This window comes from Chlamydotis macqueenii, chromosome 18 (assembly GCF_036417535.1).
Source record: "Chlamydotis macqueenii isolate bChlMac1 chromosome 18, bChlMac1.mat, whole genome shotgun sequence".
Classification (NCBI taxonomy): Eukaryota; Metazoa; Chordata; class Aves; order Otidiformes; family Otididae; genus Chlamydotis; species Chlamydotis macqueenii.
Window position 1 is genome coordinate 1,842,401 of NC_141573.1, and position 20,744 is coordinate 1,863,144.

At 53.7% G+C, this 20,744-nt stretch overlaps 1 long non-coding RNA gene across 2 annotated transcripts in view; it reads left to right on the forward strand.

Moving 5' to 3' along the window:
* The window catches only part of LOC147598450 (uncharacterized), a 108,323-nt gene that overhangs the window by 17,593 nt on the left and 69,986 nt on the right, over positions 1–20,744 (forward strand). The window lies entirely within an intron of this gene.

Consider the following 20,744-nt stretch of genomic DNA (forward strand, 5'->3'; position numbering starts at 1 on the left):
AGGACCAGGCTCTGGCACTCCTCGGTACCTAAGTCATTGTTGAACGCGAGCAGCGCTGGAAGCAGAAAGGTGAGCTGAAAGGTGTGACTTGTCATTAAGTGCACTGATGACTCCAGGGCATCTGAACGGTAACCGGAGCGCAGAGTTACACCACGAGCGTTGTATTCATCGCATGCTTTGGGGCGTCCTCTGCTTGCTCAGGACGGAGAGACCTGGTCCTCCCCATCGCTTTGTCCTGTGGCATCTTACAAATGTGCCTTTCGGTCTTTCGTTAATACTCTGGACAGTTTGGGACCCTGTGGATTGGAGACACGTCCACTGTGTGTACTTGGGCTGCAGTGCTCTGCGCCCTGGGGCTGGTCTGGGGGGGTCTCGGTGTGGAGGTGGTGGTGGGACTGGCAACCCAGGCTGAAATGTGGAGCAGACGGCTCTTCTTTCTCAGCCCTGTTTTCCCCCAGATGTGGTGTGGGGAAACTGGCTTTCTACCTGAGCCAGGCTACTCCCGTCCCCCTGCTGCGGGCTGCCTGGGCTCATCGCTGCTTTTCAGGAGCTCAAGGAGCCCCGGGTGATAGCTGCCCCCTTGGCGTGGTGGCTTTCCGTCCCTTTGGGCTTTCTGCCTCTGCCAAAGATGGCTGTTTCCCAAATTCCTCCTCAAACCATGGGCGGATCTGTTCTCTCAATACCTTGTTGGTGAGAGGAAGTGTCAGAGACGGTGCAAATGGTTTTTGTAAAAATATTTTTTTGAGGGAATACAAATAGCTCTTGGACCAAAACCTATTTCTGTTCCCGGGAAGGAGCGCTTGTTACGACTGTTTTCTGCAGACGCTGTCAGAGCAGGGCTGGAAACCGAAATGCTCGGTTACACCTCACTTTTCGGATGAAAATCAGTCGGTTTCCCACAACGGTAGAAAAAGCGTCGGGATGAAGGAGCTGGTTTCTCTCTGCTCATGTGGCTCCATCGTATGCTGCCTCAGCTTCTGGCCATCTTCCTTCTGTCCTTCCAGGGGGAAAAACTTAAACTGGTTTGTTTTCAAAATTGTTTTTGCAAAGGTAATGCAAAAACATCCGTCTATAGTTGTCCTAATCACGCAGGTAGAAATGCGTGCCCACGCAGGATGCCTGTGCTGGCCGGGTGGTGGTTGCCCAGCCCCGGGGCAGAGGGTGCCAACCTGGGGACTGAAAGGTGGTCCTTGTGTGGAGCCCTGGAGCTGTTGCTAAAAATGTGCTTTGGTGGGGTCTTTTTAGCCATTTTTAATTAGTTTTTCCCAATTTTAATTTTTTTTTTTTTTGACAGAAGGGTTATTTTTCATTCTGGCTGTGCTATGTGTTCCCGCAGGCGAACGCCGCGTGCCTCCCCAGCTCCCTTCCTGCGGGCAGGGGGGCAGCAGGTCCCCAGCCCAGCTTGCTGGGACTGTGCGTACGGGGTGGTGGTGTCCTTTGGGAGAGGCAGCACGTTACTGTCCTTGGGGGACGTCGGGAGCCTTCCAGGCAGCCATCTGCCCACCAGCCTGTGACCGCCCTTCGAGGGCCGGGGGCACCCATCCATACGGACGAACAGGCAGGCTGAGGGCAAAGCCTGTAACTCCAAAGAGCTGTCTCCACCCAAGGTTTCCCAATCCCAACTATACATGAGCTTTTTTTTTTTTTTTTTTTTTTCCCCATCTTGCTTTTTATTCTGCCTGGGAATTTCACTGTGCATCCTTAGCGGGCTGACGGAAAGGGCTCTCAGAAAGGGCTGGTTCAGGGGAAGCTGAAGCTCTGTGTGATAACCTGCGTGCATCTGGGATGGGAACATAGTCTAGTGGGGGCAACCAGGCTGTGATGTCTGTTTTGGAGAGCTGGGCAAGTGGCTTCTGGTGCACTGGAGAAACGACGGGAAATGACTCGCTTGGCCAGAGGTCTGAGGAGGACTTCATGCCACAAGTGTATTACCCTGAAATTTATCTTTGGGACAGAACACAGATGTTTTCTGCCCATTACAGAGAACCTTTGGGTACAAAGTGAAGGAGGAAGTAATATTTGGGTTTGGGGAGCTCATAACAGATTGAAGCTTAAGGTTGCAAGAACTAAGATTTCCATCGATGCCATGAGGGTCTGCAGCTGGGGCAGAGGGAGGCTGGGGGTGTTGGTGCTGGAGGAGCTGGATTTGCATTTCCAGCTGTGGGAGCGCGAGCCTGGCTGATGGGTTTATGTGCAAGCAAGAACCCAGCTCCTGAGGGAGAGCTTCTGTGCATGTGGGCTACGGGGATGATGGCAGAGGGGCTCTCGAAGGACGCGGGCTGCCAGCTTTGCATAGCTGCTCTCCTGAGAGCTGGCTCCAGGAATCTGTGTTTGCTTTGGCTGCACGCTTCGTGTAGAAATGGTAGTAACACAATGCTCCGGGAGGAAGGCAGGGAGAGAGAAGAGAGGTCTTGCGCGTTTCCAAACACGATGATGTGCCTGGTCCATGTGGAGCCGGAGCTTTCGGGCCGCCCTCCCGCGGGGCTGCGCGGGTGCGTGACTGCGGGACCTTGGGGATCATCCCTGAGGAAAAGGTTTGCAGGTTATTTTAACTGACCTAGTTGGAATTTTTCAGCCAAAGCTTGATCCTCCCTTTTCCAAAATCTAACTAATTGCTTTTTGTGGAGAAAAGTTTAGACTGAATTTTCTAGTTTTCAGCTGTGAAAATGGTTTCTCCTCTATCCCTCGCCTTTCCCTGTGGCTTTCCTGTTACTTCTCCATTCCTTTTTCCCTTCTGTTATCCCAGTGAAGGAAAAATGGGAAAAGCAATCCCGAGAGGTGAAATCGCAAAAATCAAGAAGCTTAAAAGGTTTGAAAATGTTCATTTGGTTTCTTATTGAAAATAAGAACTATTCCCTCATGTGAAGAGCTGGCAGTCTGATTCCTGTGCAGAAGAGCAGCACTGACCTGTTGCTGCTTCTGGTTTTGCTCAACAATCTTGAATACTGAGCAGGGTTAAGTCCTCCCTCTTAACAGGGATGGCTGGAGGTAGTCTTGGGGAAAAAAAGCTGTTGTTGTTCGGATCTCTCTGCCATTTCAGCTCCTCTGGAGACTTCTGGGGAGAGAGTCTGGTCCAGGCAGTCTGCACATTGCAAAAGTCTTAAAACTGGGAACTGAACCCAGTTTGTCTTGATTTCCTATCTCCTGACTCCTCCATGGTGTCATTCTTTCCTCGGAGACACCTTGGGCTTAGGCGGTTGCTGACCGCTCCAGCCACTTTCCTTGTTCAGTGCCAGTCTGCAGGAGCAAGAACGGAGCAGAAACAGTACATGAGAAAAACAAAAGGTTTTGCTCCTTATTTTTCAGTGATATTTTTATGACCGGTGCCCTCTATGAGCAAAGAAACCGGTGGCCCATCTGTTTCTAGCACCATTAAAGGCATTTGACTGCATGTGGCCCTCAAAAATAAAATAAAAATAGGACCCTTTGGTCTGAAAATGTCAAATGCTCTTTCATCTTAGACGACCCCCAACCGGGACCATATCCTCCCAAAGCTGAGAAGCAGGAGTGGGTTCCCACCAGTGTTCATCCCAGCAAAGGCATCTGCCCCCCTTCGCCTCCCCATTTTTTGTTTTGCAAAAGAAGGAAGTTAGGCACTTGAGGTTCACGCTGGCTGTTGACCTCTGAGTGCTGCTCCCCTGGACCTCTTCTCCAGCTTCTTTCTGACTCAGCAGACTTCTGGGCTCAGGAGTGAAGAAGTTAAAACCTCTTTAACACGCGCTGGGAGGAGGGAAGTGTGTTTGACATGCTTTAGGACCAGACTGCGAGGGGGCTGCACCAGCAGGATGCAATTAATGACTGGGAAGGGAAGATTGCTACAAGATGGGGTTGCTTTCTCCTCATCCCTGTCTTTCTCGCCACGTGAAGCCATGGTCTGCACTATGTCCTGCTGGGAGCCCATGGAGGCTTGCGGAGACTCACCACCTCTGGGACGTACTGTAAAAAAAAAAAAAATCAGCGTGGTGCTCCCGCTGCTAATTTGGCAACAGTGCACCTACATGAAGAAAGCTGGGATGTAAATTTGGGCTTTGGAAACTTCTGCTAATTAAAAGAACACTTTAAAGGTTGCTCACGATACCTGCATAAATACATAGCATTTTTGGCCTGAAAGCTCTCTTTATTTATCAGACTTGGGGATGTAGTGCGAGTCCTGCTGTGCTGGGAAAGGGAAGAAAAGGATTTTAATTTAGGAGAAAAGGCTCGTTATTTCCTTCATAAAAATCTTTGAAGTTTCTTGTACATTTTTTTTTTTGCCATTACGTGGGTGTTGATGTTGATACGAGGTACCTTCGGCACATGCTGTCTTCGGAGTGAGCATAGGAACAAGGGGCTGGATCGCTGCGTGGTGTCTGCGCCGCTGCGCTGGCTTCTGGGAAGGAAACAGGGCCAGATGGGCAAACCTGCCCGGGTCCTGAAGGACGAGCAGGGGGTGCACGCGGTGACTTGTGGACGGGCTTCTCTGCCGAGTGAGGCAGCTCCAGCTGTCCTTGGCAGAGGAAGGAAGGTGTTGGACATGGCTCTGTTAGTGGAAGTGCTTGTGAGCCATGCGTTTGATCTGCAGAACATGCAAATCTCTTCCCCAAGCCTAGGGAAGAGCTGTTTGGAAGCTCACTGGAGGTATTCAGTTCGTTATTTGGTTTATTGACTAAGGTGACAACCATGACGTTTCTGTGATGCGATGCTCTTGCAGAAGCGTGGGGATACTTGTTCTCGTGCCATCCTCTCTTGCCACAATGGAAAACAGTAAATTCTGAGACCCATTTCTGATTCTTTTCCTACCCAAAAAGGCATTGATCTGTTGGGTGAAATGTCTCCTGGGGCCAGTGTGTTGGTTTGGTGGGGCTGTGGGGTATGAAGACCCTTGGAAGGCAGGTATGTAGGCAGCTGTGTTTCTCCAACTTAATCTTTAAGTAGGAAGGGCACGTAAATTGCTTCAGATATAAGAAAAATAGCTATAATTAAGATCTTCCTCCCAATATTTGAAGCAGAAAGTTTTGAGGGCTCGTGAAGTTCAAAGGAGCTTTGCCCGTCCCGTCGCACAACTTGTGTGTGCGCTTTCCTGCTGCTGGGTCCCTTCCAGGTCTCAAATGAGTCAAACCAACTCTTGGACTATGGGGCTGGTGTCAGCTGAGGATTCGTGCAGGATGCACGTGTGATCCAAGTGCCTGTGCTGCGATTCCCAGGCTGTTGGGCTCCTTACCTCATTCCTTGGTTTGGCCCCAATGGCTTCCTGCACCGCTGAACGGACGGGTCCGGGAAGCGTGACCGCAGCTGGGGAGGTGCAGGCAGCTGCTCCTCCTGGATGCTCATTTTTACTGGAAACAGCCCTTTGAGCTGGGGAAATGTTCTCCTGCTTTGGGCACAGATTTTGGAAATTTAGGTCCAGCTGAGCCGTGGCCACCCATCATGGCACCAAGAGACTTCTTTAGCTTCTCTGTGCTGCACCTCCCGATGATGGTCCGTCCTCCCCCTTGCTCCCTGCCCCACAGCCTGCGTTCCCATGGGGCTGGGTGGCTCCTCTCCCTCCGTGTGGGGCTGGAATGCCGAGGGCTTGATCTTGGTCAGAATCCCTTGGTGCTACTGGTGGTGTATAAATAAGTGGAAAAACCACTTGGTCTCCCTGGAGATGTGCTTAGGGTAGGGTATAATTTTTTTTTTTTTTTGGCTAACCAGGCCTACACAACAGCTGTTGAGCAATCCTTCGTCCTCTGAAAACAAAGAAGGAGGCAAGTCTGGTGGCCAAATGTTGCCGGCGCGTTGTAACGACGGTTAGCAAATTGCATTTGCAGTGTGGGGCTGCTTAATAAAACAGCTGCAGCGCCTGCCTCCCCTTCTCCTGTGTGATGTTAGCTGATGGCTGGCGCTGCGGAGCAGGGAGAGCCGGACTGCTGCGGGGCAGGCGGGAGTCCCCGTGGGATGGCATTTTGGGTACAAAGGCGTCGTATTGGCCACAGAGTTTTTTAGTATATTAAAGGTTTGAGGTTTTGCATCGCTTAAGTGGAGGATGCTTTTCTCCCACCTCATCTCTGGGTGGCTTGTTGGCTCCTGGAGTTTTGGCATCTTGGTTGGAAGAGGGATGTGGAAAGTGGCAGCGAAGTGTCAGCATCCCGTCCTGGTCCTTGAGTTGGAGAAGGCGTGTGCTGTGACCTGTTTCTTCCTCCTCCTCAGCCCCCTGAGCATGGCTCTGAGCTCAACCTCCTGACTCACTCAAAGGGCCTGCCAGGTGAAAATTAGCCAAAAAAACCCCAAACCCTCCCAAAAATCCAAACCCAAAACCAAAACAAACCTTGAAAATTGAGCCTGGGTCTGGTAAAGATTCTTAGTGAACACCTGATATCTGGCTTGAGATGGAAAGTCTTTCCCAACACAACTCTGCTCCATATGGTTATGAGAAACTCCTCAGCCATTTTCCCCCGACTTTCATTATGGTTATTATTTACAGGCATGTTTTCAGCCTGGATAATGGAACAAAGCCGAGCGGGTTTCTCTGTTGTAATTTCTAGCCCACTGTGCCGCTTCAGTCCAGCATGCTAACGAGATGCCTCCTGGCTTTGCAGATCTGCGGGAGATGTAAGATTGGTTGTGAAAGCAGGTTCTGCTGGAAGCACTTTTCAGTTGTGAAAAATACTCAGTTACAGTATTTACAAACATTTTTGCTTTTCAGTAAAAAAAAAAAAGGAAATAAATGCAAGAACCCCATGGGCAAGACTGAGCTCCAAAAGCCCGTTCTTCAGGAAGGGACTGTGTGTCCCTTCCAGCAGCTCAACGCCGCCGGTGCTCCCTGTTCCTCCCTGGGGCGAGCAGAGGCTTTGCAGTGGCGCCGTGCAGTGTTCGTCACGATATTCCGTTTGGTGCTTGCAAGGGGATGGATTAAAATTGCAGTTGGATTCACCTGTGGGTGGGAATGGTTCCTGACGGCCAGGGAAGCAGCGTGTGAGGGAGTTTGGGATCAAATTGAGCCGGGATGCAGAAATCCAGCTTTCACTCCCCACTCAGCGGCTGGGATAAATCCCTTAAGCTCTCTAAGTCTGCGTTCTCTGCCTGCCACGTTTTCTCACACCCTTTATCCATTTTGCTTATTCAGACTGGAAAATATTTAAGTTTAAAACTATTTGTTGCTTCCCATTTGTACCTCCAGTACCCTGTCGAGGAGAGCAGGATTTCAGCCTCCTCGTGCTGAACGTGCTGCTCAGCAGCAGAGCTTATGTCCAAAATCCCCATGGATCCCATCAGTTTGGGTCCATCGAGCCGTTCCTCTGCCGGCACGCTGGAGCTTGTGGCACTGTCCCCGAACTGCCACATCGAGGACTTGAGGTCTTAGCTCTGCACTGATAAAGGATCCTGTTTATTTTGTGCTTTCTTGCACCACGCAGTCCCAAAAATGCAGTACTTGACCCAGCTTGTTGGAAAAACTGTGGTGGCTGAGCAGAACTTTTATTACTCCCCTTTTGTGGGGAGTAATTTTGCATCCCCTTGATGCAAATTCAGACTAAAAATTCAGAGCAGCTGATCAGCAAACCCCTCTCCAGCTCTGGGGATATGCAGAAAGAGCACATGTCTGCAGGAGGATATTTTTGTTGTGGTATTAACACTAATTACTTGCCTGAAAACCCTGAGCTGAGGTGGGACCCAGAATGGTCCCATGTGCCCAGACCTGCACATGGCCAGGAGCACAGCACCGCGTGTGGTACGGGCTCATGGGGATAGCCTGCTCCGGAGACTGCGGGAATCCATGTAAATGTCACTAACAAGAGTCTCCATCCCTGTATCTGAAAGATGATCGTCTGATGCTCAGCCAGTTCCGCTCACCGCGCCGAACGGGCTGGTCCTTCTCCAGCACGGTGATGCTCGGACACGGCTGAACCTCCCTGCCCCTCTGGGAAGAGCAGTGTCCCCGGGTCTCCTGGTAGTAGGTATTTCTCGTCAGGATTGCAGCTAATTTGCCTCATAATAATGCTTTGCATGCGCCTCCCACGTGATGCTAATTAGCGCCAAGCCTGTCTCCGTGTAAGCAGCATTATAGGTAATGATGATTGCAGCCGCAAGCTCTCCCGGCGTAATTAGGTAGCTCCCAGCAGCAAGCCATTTTGGAGAGGTTTGCAGCCGGGACCTGGTGCAGGAGCAGGCTGTCCTGCTGGTGAGAGGAGTAGGCGAGCGACTGTAAATCGTGGTCTGACATCCGGCCTTTGACTCGCGTGGTGGCTGGTCGCCTCCGGGGATGGGGTCGGAACGACTCCGTTTCGTGTCACCCAGCGATAAAGGGGGGTAACGGCATCGCTGGTGGTACCCAGCGCCGAGGGCTGGCCGGAGGAGAGGGTGGTGGCTCTTGGCTCCCGACCTGAGCGCTGGGTAGTGGAACGGGACGTCTGCCGCGCAGAGGCGTTGGCCTGAGCTGGGCTCCACTGGCTCCGACGTTTCCCTTCCAGTCTTGTGGCCTGCGTTCAAACAACTGATGCAGTCCTGTGTTTACACTGTCAAACAACACATCTCCGTCTCCAAACACTCTCCTCTTACGCAACCCGCGCTCTCCGCGTTTCCGCCCCGAGTGGGAGCAGCTCTGCCAAGCCGTGATCTAATTGCACCCGGGTCCTGGCGATGGGGAGAGCTGCGGCCCGGCCCGTGAAGCGGAGACGAGGCTGTTTAACGCTTTGGGTGCTGCGTCCACCCGGGCAGGGGTCCTGCGGCACGGGGCTGCGGCGGGGAGACGTGCCGCTCGTTGGCTGCGTGCTCCGGAGGGGTTGGTCGGGGGTGCAGCGTGGTGTTGTGCAGCCTTGCCGTTAAGGACAGTATCACAGCGGCATTTATTTAGGTTTTTGCTTCTAATCATAATATTGAGGATGTTTTATTTGTTTATTTTTTCTCCTTCAAAATATTCCTTTGACTGTTGCTTGTTTTCTTGCAAACAATAACGTGAAAAGCCCAGAGCTGTCCTGCTGTTGGTTGTCCAATTTTCATTAAGCCTTCAGCACGTTGTGATGAGAAGACCCTTAGCCAGGTGCCCATCATTTCCAGGCTGGTACAATTTTATTTTATTTTATTTTTTTTTTTAAGCTCAACGTGAGGCTTGCATAAGGCTCTTAAAATTAGTGTTGCCTTTCAAGCCAAAGGGCCGGAATAAGGTTTACAAGCCATAAAAGCCTCTTATCAAAGTTGATTTCCTCCAACGCACCTTTCATCTTTTATAGTATTTGCTTTTCAAATCCTTGAACTTAAAAAGATTAAACAGGTTAAAAGAAAAAAAAAGGAGGGGGAGAGAGAAAACAAATAAGGAGGAAGATGGATGGAGTATGGATTATGAGAGGCCGGTATAAAATATGAATTAGGAGAAAGTCTAAACGAAGAGTTGTCATGTTCTGAACTGCTGGAAGTTGAAGTGTGCTGGAGGTTTAACTCTAAGGAATACTTAATTTCTCTGGGTTATTTTGTTTTCTTTCCAAAATGGATAGAGAAGAGAGCTGAAGTAGGGGCATATGGGGAATTTGCATTGTTCTACTCTACCTTCCAGTCCCTTTCTGTCCTGTGGTGGGATGGCCATGTGTGATCTACCCCAGTGAGCTCTTGTCCTGCAAAATCCTTTCCCAGGCAGGAGGAAAACCAAAGAACTTGCTGGCACAGAGCTGCTAAAATAACAAGAGCTGGGAAAGGGCTCAGTGATCTCTTCTCCTGTCAGGGAACTGGAAAAGCATCCCGGTGAACTGGAGACACTTCCAGGGTGCTTTCCCGGTCACCAGCTCCCTGCAGCAGTGGTCTGGTGAAGACCTGGAGGAGCAGGTGCCTGAGTTTGCTCTGGGGCTCTGCTGCTGGCTTGCCTGCAGCGTCCGTCCCTGCAGAGGCGCGACCCGAGCCCCCAGTGTGGCTGTGTCCCACTCCATCGTTGCCCAGCTGCTGGCGATGCCCTCGTCCTCCCCTGCCGGGGCTGGGCTGCCACCTTGGCTGAGCTCACACTCGGAAAACCCTCTGAGATGTGCACCCGGACACCGCCCTACTGCCCTCCGCTCGGGTTTGCAGGAGGTTCTTGCCAGCCAAACCATCCCGACCTGGCCGGGAAGCGCTGCCGGCGGCTCCCCTCGGCATGCTCCCCATCCCAGCGGAGCGCGTTAAACCCGCCGGCCCCTCCAGAAGGTTGCAATCAGGGACTTGGGCAGGCCGGTTATGGGTCACCGGCCGGGTCAGCCCCGGCTGCCGGCTCTGCCTGCCTTGCTGTGGCAAGGTCCGGGGGCAGGCAGAGCAAACACTCCAGGGAGCTCCAGCCGGGAGTGATGCCTGACCTCCCCGGCCCCCAGCATCCGCGGAGGTGGGGGTTTCCTGCGGCCCGCCGGCACGGTGGGCTCTTCGGTGGCTGCCTGTGTGTGGCGAGCAGAGCAAAAAGCCCCTGGAAATGGCCGAGCAAGACGATGCCGCCTTCGAAGCGCACCCACCTTGGTTTTTGGGCACATCGAGGCTGAAGTGGTCTCCCCGGCCCTGCTCTAGTGCGGTGTCCGACATGCGCGCCCACCATCCGCCGCAGCGTTCACCAGTCGGGATTAGGGCAGTCACAGTGTCCCCTTGGCCAAGCTCTCGCTGTTTTAGGGTGGGTGGGAGCAGGAGAGGACATGGGGAGGCACACATGGGTGTTTGTACTACCTCTGGCTCTTTCACCGCAGTTTTTTCCGCTATTTCCCTTCAGGGAAGGGTCATGCAGGGAGAGGTTACGCAGGCACGCAGCCCTGCGGGACTGTTAATGAGTACCAGATCCTCTAACGACCCGCTGATGTACAGGGTGGCCATCAGATATATTTTTGGCCGAAATCACTAGTTTTGTGACCAGCACGGCTCTGGGGGAGGCGGTTGGCCAGCCGGAGGCGTCGGGTGTTGGCATTCTCCAGGGATGCAGTCAGGAGACATCCCCTTCCTCCTCCCGCTGACTCACGCCGCCCGCTCCCTTCTGCAGCCATGGTTTAAATGCCGCCGCTTCGGGCTCTGCTTTGAGGGAGGGCGAATTCCCAGGGTGAAGCCAAAAAGCAGAGCTCGGAGGTTAACGGTTAAACCCAGGGCACCTCAGAAACGTCCCAGCCGCCTCCCTGGAGACCGCAGCCGCTGTGAGTCAACCTGCCGCAGCAGGATCCTGCGTCAGGGCTGTGGAAGGGTGGAAAGCTCTGGGATGCTCAGGCAGAGCAAGGTCTTGATTGCTGCGCGTTGGGAAGCTTCCCATGGTGCTTGCAGCCCTGTCCTTCAGTGAGCAGGAATCTGTGTGAGGGAGGGCAAAAAATGGCAAAAATAATCACTGAAAGCGGTTCAAAGCAGATGCCGTCCTTCCCCGCAGCCCCCGTTTCCCACAGATTTTTCTCTTGAAATTTCTGTGTCAAAAGCGTTCTTGTTACTGTTACAGAAAATGCTGGCAAAGCACGTCAGGGGTATGAAAAAGCGTTGAGACCTTGGTGCCAAAATCCACGTCAGCTGGTGGAGGAGCTGGAGTTTGGGGCGGAAAGCACTTGCAAGGTGCTGCTTCGAGGAAGGATGGGACCCGCCGGGCCGGTTAATCCCTGACCTTCCCAGGAGTGTCCCGAATGGTTTCAGCACATTTCAATTACCCAACCGCACTGCCCAGAGCCGCTCTGAACTCGGCCGCTTCTTCGCCTTTTGGTGGCGCTTGTTGGGGGCTTTTTATTGGATCCGGAGGAAGCAGAAGGGAAACCCAGTTTGGGATGCATTTCCCTGCCTCCGATCAGCCTCTGCTGCAACACTGCATCCCCCCCAGCCCCGCTGCGAGCCAAGAGCTCGCTGGAGCTACAAGGGCAAGTTAATTATGCTTCAGGAGGCAGGATTTCGGGTTTTCTGTTCGATGGGTCTGGCGGGGAGCCCCTCCGGCCTCTGCCGCTGCGGTGGCCATCAATCTCGCAGGGACATGCTGTTTGGGGACCCCAAGCAGCGAGCTGGCGGCAGGGAGGCTGCGTGCCTGCCCGTGCTGCTGTTTGAGGAGGGGCAGCAAGGGATGTGCATGAGGTACCTGCCAAAACCATGCTGGGGAGGCAGGAACGATGCAGGTGCTCTTGGCTCCACTGGCCAAGGGGGTCCCAGTGCCGTGGGGCAAAGCCCCCTCCAGCTGCAACAAACCTGGAGGTGGTGGAAGTTTAAAAACTCAGCAGCCGCAAGCAGGTTGGGTTTGCCTGCAAAGTGCTGGAGAGCAACCCTTTACAGCGAGGTGGGGGGCGGGAAGGAGCGGACGTGGCGCGGTTTTTGCAGGGAACGTCTTGGTGGGTGATAAAATGCTTCTAAACGTTCTACCTCGGAGCAAAATCCTGCAACTGGAGGATCTTAAACTCTTTGTAAAAGTGACCGCTGCACGTGGCATGCAGAGCCCACTGTGACGGAGTGGGACTTTGCCCGTTATGAAGTGGAAACAGGACTTGGGTATTTCTTAGACCCTGCTTAGAATTTTATTTTTATTCTCCCTTTACGAGCTGATCTTTTGCTCTGCCATATGGTGAACACGGCTGTTCCCAGTGGGGTAGGTAGATGGGGATGTTTTCTCCTGGCTCTGCAGAAGGTATTTGGGAAATCTGCTCCTCCTAATTTATGGCATTTCTGGCCCTTGGGAAAATGTGGTTCCTCTGTCCTTGTGCCTTTTACAGGCACCCACCGGCTCACATCCGCTGCCCAGGGACAGGGGAGGTGGCAGCCGAGAAGGGGAAGGTTCCAGGAGCGGGTGGGTTTGGCTGAGCAGGGCTCATCATCGAGCCCATCTTCTCCGTTGGGTTACCCTGGGCCGGCTCACCCGTATCCTTCCCCCAACCATCATGATGCCGTTGTGCTGCGTGAACTCTCCCGAGGAATGCCACCAGTATCCAGCTGGGGTGAGCCAGAAGATGACCCCTGAAAAGGTTGACCTGGGAGCAGAAAAAGGTTTTTGAGCCTTTTTGGTTGCACGTGAGCTGTTGGGGAGAGCAGTGAGGACAGAGCCCATCAGAGACATTGCTGTGATGGAGTTGTGGATTAAGCCCTGTCGTCCCTTATGGCCGGAGGGAAAAATGATTTCGTGGCTGCCTGGGGTGGGGTTTTTAATTTATTTTAATGAGCTAAAAGTATTGCACAGAAACGTGAAGCCCATGGTTGGATGGGTGCAGGGGAGCCCGTGGGTGCCTGGGGCTCTTTCCTCACGCGGCAGCGGGGCCGCGAAGGGAGCCCAGCACCCGTTGATTAATTAAAATCTCAAACCCGTGCAGCCCAGTTTGCCTTGGCTAAAACCAGTGTGAGAAACTTCCTCGCAGCATTTCTGCGTCGTCCAGGCTGAAGTGTTGTCATCCCAGGCTGCTTTGCATGACAATGCCCTGGGTTCTAATTATGCACAAGGATGCTAATAGGCAGGGAGCGGGCTGGGTCTCCATGGGAAAACTATCTGTTTGCGAGGGGCGGGGGAGGGAAGAAAAAGAAAATCCACCCAAACAAAATAAACCATGACAGTTTGGAAAGGGAGGAGGACTGGGGGCGAGGAAAAGGGGACAGGAGGCAGCAGAGGGGCTGAGGAAGGCAAGTATGAAGCTAATAAGGCTCAGTTTTGGCTTTTTATTGGGATATTTTCTCAGCGGTAAGAGATGCGTGTGCTGGGCCCCGGTGGCTCCCGCTGCCCGCAGGAGTAAGCAGCACTGCAGAACTGATTTCTGTCACCTATCTGCAATGGTCTCCTGCAAAATCAGGTCTCTCCGATTTCCCAGTGCCAAGTGACAGTTGTTCTTGCAGGGCTGTGCAGCTGGGTCTCGGGTGGGCAAGCGGGGAGGAACCGAGGCGCGGAGGAGCTCAGGTTTGCCTGGATGCCGGAGGTGTGCGTGGGAAGGCCTGGGGGACCCAGTCTTGCTTTTCTCGTGTTCCCAGCGCCTTGTGCTCCAGCGCTCACTTGTCCTACTGGTTTTATTGCTCTAGCATAGCTCCAAGGAGCAATCGCTGTTTCACAGCTGAAGAAAAGGCAGCTGGAAGTGAAGGTTTTTGCCCACAGCTGCATTTGGAGGCTGATCTTCCCAAGGGCAACGGGATTCCTTTCCAGGATGCTCCGTTGGCTTTTCCTTCCTAGGTTTGCAGAGCATTTTCCAAAGAGTAGGATAAAGGAGGAAGACAGCATCATCCACTGTGTCCTCCCAAGTCTTCTGGGCATTATTTTCTGTTTTTTCTTTCCTGCTTTGAGATGGTTGGGGTGACTCTGGAATAGGGAATGTTTGAAACTGGTGATGGGTGGACCTGTCTGAGCTTGGGTTTCCAGGTCCATAAAGCAACAGAGATGGTGACTGTGAGAATGTCCACTCATCTGAGGAAGGGAGTAGGACCTAGAAACCCCACATTTTGCACCAGGGTCTGTCACAGGCTCATGGTAGGACAAACTGGGTCTTCAGGCATTAGGTCTGGCATCATGGGGTGGTTACCAGCCATCACTGAAATGCGCTCCCAGTGAAAATGAAGAGCGTTACAGAGGCAGGTGCCAGAGTCTAAGGAGCTTAAACCTTTCACTGTCTGCTGGTGTTGATGTCATCTGGCTTTAATGATACCGGCATTACCCGCCTTGTCGGTGTTTAAAAGGGGGGGATGTGTTTTTAATGTCCAGCTTACAGGAATGACTGCTGCCTTGTTTGTTTCTCACATCCTTGTGTACTGTGCAAGCCCTGGGTGAGGACAGTCCCCACCCAGCAGCTGCCACCAAAGGAAACGCAGCCGAAAACACCTGGGCTGCTTTTTTCCTCACCAGACCCTGGGCTCAGCAACCTTCTGCTGAGCGTGACAGGGGTGAACCACGCTTACTCTACCCTGCTTCAGATGCACAGGGTTGGTCTTCTCTGTCCTTCAGCATGAGATGTGGTCTCCAAATGCTGTCGACACTGATGCTGCTTGTTCCTGTGAGACATCTCATTGGGGAAGGGCTGGAGTGGTGGGATTGCCCAGGTGCTGGGGCAGGAAGCTTCTGCAGGAATAGAATCATAGAATCATGGAATGGTTTGGGTGGGAAGGGACCTGTAAAGCCCACCCAGTGCAACCCCCCCGCAAGGAGCAGGGACATCTCCAACCAGATCAGGTTGCTCAGAGCCCCGTCCAATCTGACCTTGAATGTTTCCAGGGATGGGGCCTCCACCGCCTCTCTGGGCAACCTGGGCCAGTGCTCCACCACCCTAATTTTAAACAATCTACATTCTATTTTAAAACCATTACCCCTTGTCCTTTCACAACAAGCCCTGCTGAAGAGTTTCTCCCTAGAAACTCTTCAGGGTGACATGCATCTGCCCACCCAGTTGAGGCCAGTAGGATCTGCTGGGCTGGGAATGACTCTGGGCCCTTGAGTCTTCCTCATGCCGTCATAGAGATGCTGGGCTGAGAGGAGCCACCTGCTTCCTCGAAATCACCCTCCTGGTATCTCAGTACCAGTGCATAATCCTTCCCTCCCTACATTGAGTGCATGCCAGCCCAACGCTAATGAGCTTGATTGCTCCCTCTTGTTTTACATTGCATCGCTGAGAGGAAATCCTGAGCCTGGTTTGCTCCAAATCGTTGGGGTTTGGAGGAGGGAGAGGAGGACGTAAACATCCAGGGTGAAAAAATAATCATCTGCGAATGAAAAAAAAAACCTCTGGGTTTTACCCTGAGAACAGGGGGATGGCCAGACTGACAGACCCGATGACAGACCCGGCTCGACAGCAGCCCGGCCCCACAGTGCGGAGAGATGCCGCATTGTTTGATCTGGCTGTGAGACAGATTAGCAGCCCCAGGTGGAAAGTCATCATCTGCATTTAAATGGGCCGGTTATAAAAGGTAGGGAGCTCAGGAGCCCGCAGCATTATGCTGCGTCTTTAGGGCTCCGTAATCTCTCTTTATTTTCTCCGCGGTCTGACCTGGGGGCACAGTTTCTAATTACCAGGTCACCCTGCTAATATTGTCATTTCCAGCCGGTGGGTGTGAAACCATAGCAACGCCACATTTGCTTCCAAGTTTCTAGAGGAATAAAATTTGCCTTTTAATCACAGAAAATGACTGGGTGTCTCCTCCCCCCCCCAACTTACTCCTCACTAATGCAATTCACTGTCGGGGTATTTTTTAAAAGATATTTCGGATGGGACCTTTTTGAAGCTTCACCGTGTGGCTGTGGCCAAAGACTAGGGCTCAAAGTCTTGGTCTGTGAAGTTGTAGGCTCCAACTAGGCTGTCTGGGATGACAAAGCTCCCCTAAAGTTTCTTCATAGCACATTTTTTTTTTTTTAAATCTTTAAAAAGCTGAGTGAGCTGGTGAAAGAGGGAGGAGAGGGCATCCAATGCAGCTGAGTTGTAGGGCTGTAACCCGTCATCACACTGTTGTGATGTCCATGTGTCACCTGGTTAGCGTGGCTCCGTCGGGAGGGGACCGCTGGGATGGTGGCTCCAACTCATGGATTTCACCTCCCAGTTTGGACAGCTTGGAAAGGCAATGGGGCTGGGTGTGGTGGGCACGTCTTATGCTCCGTGGCACAACGGCGTTGGGTTGTCTTCCCCTATGCATCTCTGGTAGCTTGGGGCTTCAAAATTTACATCCTCATCTTCCTCACTTGCATTGCAAGTGCTAAACCAAAGGTGTGTTGAGCCAGGTTTTTGTCCCCTTGGAGCCGACGATAAAAACTTGACTGAGATGAGTCCAAAGAGCTTCAGAACTTGGAGGAGGCTGGTTTCCAGCTCCCAAAGGCTGGGCTGGCAGCGCTGCGGGGGCACCTGGCAAAAATCTGCCCCAGCGTCGGGAAAACTTAATGTCAGACCTGGGCTGAAGCTCTGCCCCTCGCGCCTTCCTCCTGGCTCTGCGCGGTGCGTTTGCTGGGTTTCAAAAGCCATTTCTAGCTCAAAGTGAGTCAGACATGAACTGGAATCACACTGTAAGGTGATTTTCCAGCTGACAGGAGTAGGTTAATTGTAAACTCTCTACCGGAGCTTTGAAACTCCTGTCCAGCCTTATTATTAGCAGTTTAAAATTTATGGAGTGAGACTTTGCTTGGTGATAGTTGGTTTGCGCCCAGACAATGCGTGTAATTAATCCCCATGTTGGGGGAAGGAAAATCCAAGGTAAAGCCTTATTTTCTCCCCATCTCTTCCCCTCCGACGCATCTCGGGGTGCGCTGGGGACCTGGGAGGGCTGCTGGGTGGAAAGAGGCTGTCCTTCCCACGCTGAGCCGGGGGACCGTGTCGGAGCAGTCACATCCAGTGCTGGGGGTTAAATCCTTGCCAGTAGTGAGAAATTTCTCTTTATATTGGAAGATACTCCAGGCCGGGACTAAACCAGCCCCCTGAAACGCTGGGAAGTTGGACCATGGATCTGGGGCATGTAGGGCGGAGATCCCGATGGGATTTTTAAGGAGAATGGATGATGGAGGTGATGCCAGGTCCAGGGGTTGGAGCTGACCTGCTGCGGGGGACGGGGCCAGGTTGCCGCCGTGCTGGTGGCTCCCGTCGGTACCTCCGCAGCTCTGACTCCGCGTGGGTGTTTTCTGCACACGGCCGTCTCGGGACGGCCACGCGTTATTCGCCCGGTGGGTTTCCTCAAGTCGGAGCTGCGACCCTGTTAAAAATTTACTGATTTCCAGGCTGAATAACTTCATCTGTCTGGCTTGGGCAGCCCGTGGAGCCGGGTCCGCCACTCTCTGTCGGGCTGAGGAGCCGTGTTACTGCGTCTCTGCTCCCGGAGCGCTGCGGGTGCCGCGCTCGTAAGCTGCACAGACTGAGCCCTCAGACTTTTTTTTTTTCCCCTGTAAAATGTTTTAGTCACTGAAAACTGAGAGCAGGTCCCCGGCAGGTAATTAATTAGAAATGTGAATTTGGAGGCCTGTTTCCCTGCCCTTCATATAGTTGCTGTTATTTCTTATTTCAAAATAATTTTATTGCGCCTCTTATAGACGTGACTCTGTTCTAAGGAAGGAATAGCTGCCCTCCCCCACCCCAGCTCTACAAACAAAACCCCAGCGTCTCAAGGCTCAAGCTGCCCGCCGCTCACGGTCTCAGCCTCTGTGTGCACGCGTGTACACGCGCACACACACATGTGCAGCATTAAACTGGAATTTCCCAGCCGCAGGGTTGGCCGAGCCGCGCCGATCCAGCTCCCGGCGTGTGGGCCGAGCTCCCGTTGACTTTCAGTAGAGTCTCGCCTGCTTTACGAGCCTTCGGCGCGGGGGCCGCTGGTGTACCGGCGCTGGCGTGATTAGCGTTCGTACGGCAATGGCACTTCGGGACCCCATTGGCGGCTCAGCGCCCCGTTAGAGCGGTCCTCATACAAACACGCAGTGAGGAGGGCGGCTCTGACCCAAGGAGCCAACAACCGAGTGTTTCACGGCCCCGAGGCGCCGCAGGATGGATTGTTTCTGTTACGGTAGCGCTTACGGCATGTCTGCGCCCACGCTGGGGTGGGCGGCTGGAGTGGCTTCCTGGGAATTTTTGGGTTTGCTGGGACGGGTGGGCAACACCGGGCTTTGCTGCTTGAGCCGCACATGGCCACTCGATGATGAACTGCACCCGCGTCCTCCGGCCACCGCCGTTCTGATCAGAGAGCCCGAAAGGCAGGAGGCTTGTTCTGGAGATGTGTTTTGAGGATTTTTTTTTTTCCCAATATCCTCTCTGATTTGCTTGGACTTTGTGTCTCTAAGCTCTCCTCTCCCCCTACTTTCTCCAGATGGGTTTGTCTTTACAGCGTCGGATCCAAGCATCTTGGTCTAATTTTGCTGGTGTCAGCAGAGAAAAGGGGGGCGTTTGTCCCCCCTTCCTCAGACACCTCTCCTGTGGTGGCGGCAGTTCCCTGCCAGGGGCTGGGGAATCCCAGCTGCCGAGCGCGGTGATGCCGAGATGCAGGGGAACCCAGGTTGCCCTTTTCGCTTTGCGGTATAAATCTTCATCTCATTTAACCACCTGTCCCTGGAACCGGGCCCTGAAAAAGGAAAAGAGAAACCCAAGGAGAAATCTTGCTGGCCTCACAGCGAGCCCGGCTCCGCTGTGATGTGTCCCAAATGTCACAGCTGGGCCGGAGCCGCAGCTGATCCCAGGATCCCGGCGCACAGCTGGCTGCGATCTCGCCTCCTCTCTTGGAGAAAGCCCTGGCTTTAATAGGATGTCAACATGAACAGCTGGCTGAGGAAATGCAAATCGGGGCTGCGTTGCTGCGCGGCTGACACCGCTGCGGGCGGCTGGCACGCAGAGCTGCGTGCGGCTGCGGCCGGCCGGGCGCTGAGCCCGGCACCACGGGGCGTTACAGGGACCCGGGCGGAGGAGAGGGGCTGTGCCGTGGGGCTCCCCAGGCTGCTTTGAAACTTTCTCCCTATTTTATTTTATTTTATTTTATTTTTTCTTTAATTTTGTGAACTGATGAAAAAAGCAAACTGGGCACTGTGAAAGGGCTCAGCCTGCCCCTGCCCACTGCCGTCCCAACCCCGTGGCTTTCTAGGGGGACTCGGCCGGTGCCCCCCACCCTGCCCGGCTCACAGCCGGCGCTCCCCAACCCGCCGTGCAGCATTGCAGCCGCCCCGCTGCGCATCTGTCCCTGCGCCCGCTCTTATCTGCACCCGCTCAAACCTGCCCTGCAGCATTGTCAGAGTTCCCTTCCATTAATTTTTTTCTTTTTTTTTTTTTCTTTTATCCTCCCACCCTTCCCACTCTGCTTTCTAGCACAAAGCGCCCTGAAGCTTTGCAGCTTTTCCAGCATTTTCCTCTCTCCCGGTGTCCCCCCGGCACGGCCCTGGCAGCGGGTGGGCAGGAAGCTGGGAGCCGCCCTGGGATCCGCGTCCAGCTTGGCTTTCCCCAGCGGAGGCCAAGAGCGTTAAAGCCCACACCATGAGTAAACAGTGGAGAAATTACAGGTCCGGGGTTGGGTCGTGAGCTTTGCTCTTTTGGTTTCTCGCGAGGACGGTGTCCCTGGGATTCTTCTGGCTGGAAGGTGGAGCTGGCGGATGGAGGGGGCGAGAGGGGAGCGAGCGCGGCGGTGTCGGGACGGAAATGCCGCCGCAGGCCCTGCGAGCAGCCGGGGCTGAGCTGCAGCTTGCTGCAGTGCTGCCTGCTCGCCATCGTCCTGGCTGTGCCCCGCTTCCACCCTCCAGTTCTCGCTGTTCCCAGTGCCAACTGGGGAGGACGTCGAGGGTCCGTGCTGGCGCAGACCCCCGGAGCGGCAGGCAGGCAAAGGCTGTCCTGTTTTGGGGATGTTTTCCAGCTTTTTGGCTGGGTAACAGCCCAACCCACTCACACGAGCATCAGAAAGGCATTAACCGGTTTGCTGAATTGTTTGTCCGCAGCCGGTTGCGGCTCTTGGCTGTGCCGTGCGGGCCGTGGGCCCGCCAAGCTCGCTCCGGGGCTCTCGGGCACTTCTTCGCCGTAGCGCCGGTAGCTGCGTTTGTTCTGCTCTCCAAAGGAGCAGCCAAGCCAAAACCCGCAGCGGGCAAAGTCTGATCGGGGCAGGGGAAACGCGCCACGCGCTGCGGAAAAACGGCTGGGACCAAAGCGTTCCCACCAGCCGCCGTGGCCGATGGCGCAGGTGAAGAGCGACGCTGACCCGAGCTAATGCACAAAGCAAATGAATCCCTTTCAGTTAATTGGCTTAAGCGTTACTTGTAGTGAGAGTAAATATTTCACAACGGCGCAGAGGATTTCGCACTGCTGCGATGAGCTCTCCGTGCTCTGCGGGGCGGTCCCTGCCCCGAGGTGCCTGTGCCCGGCCGCTCCGGGGTGCGGGTCTCGCTGCTGGGGAAAGAGTCTGGAGAGAATAAACTGTCGGCAAAGTGACGCTTTATCCGATCGGCC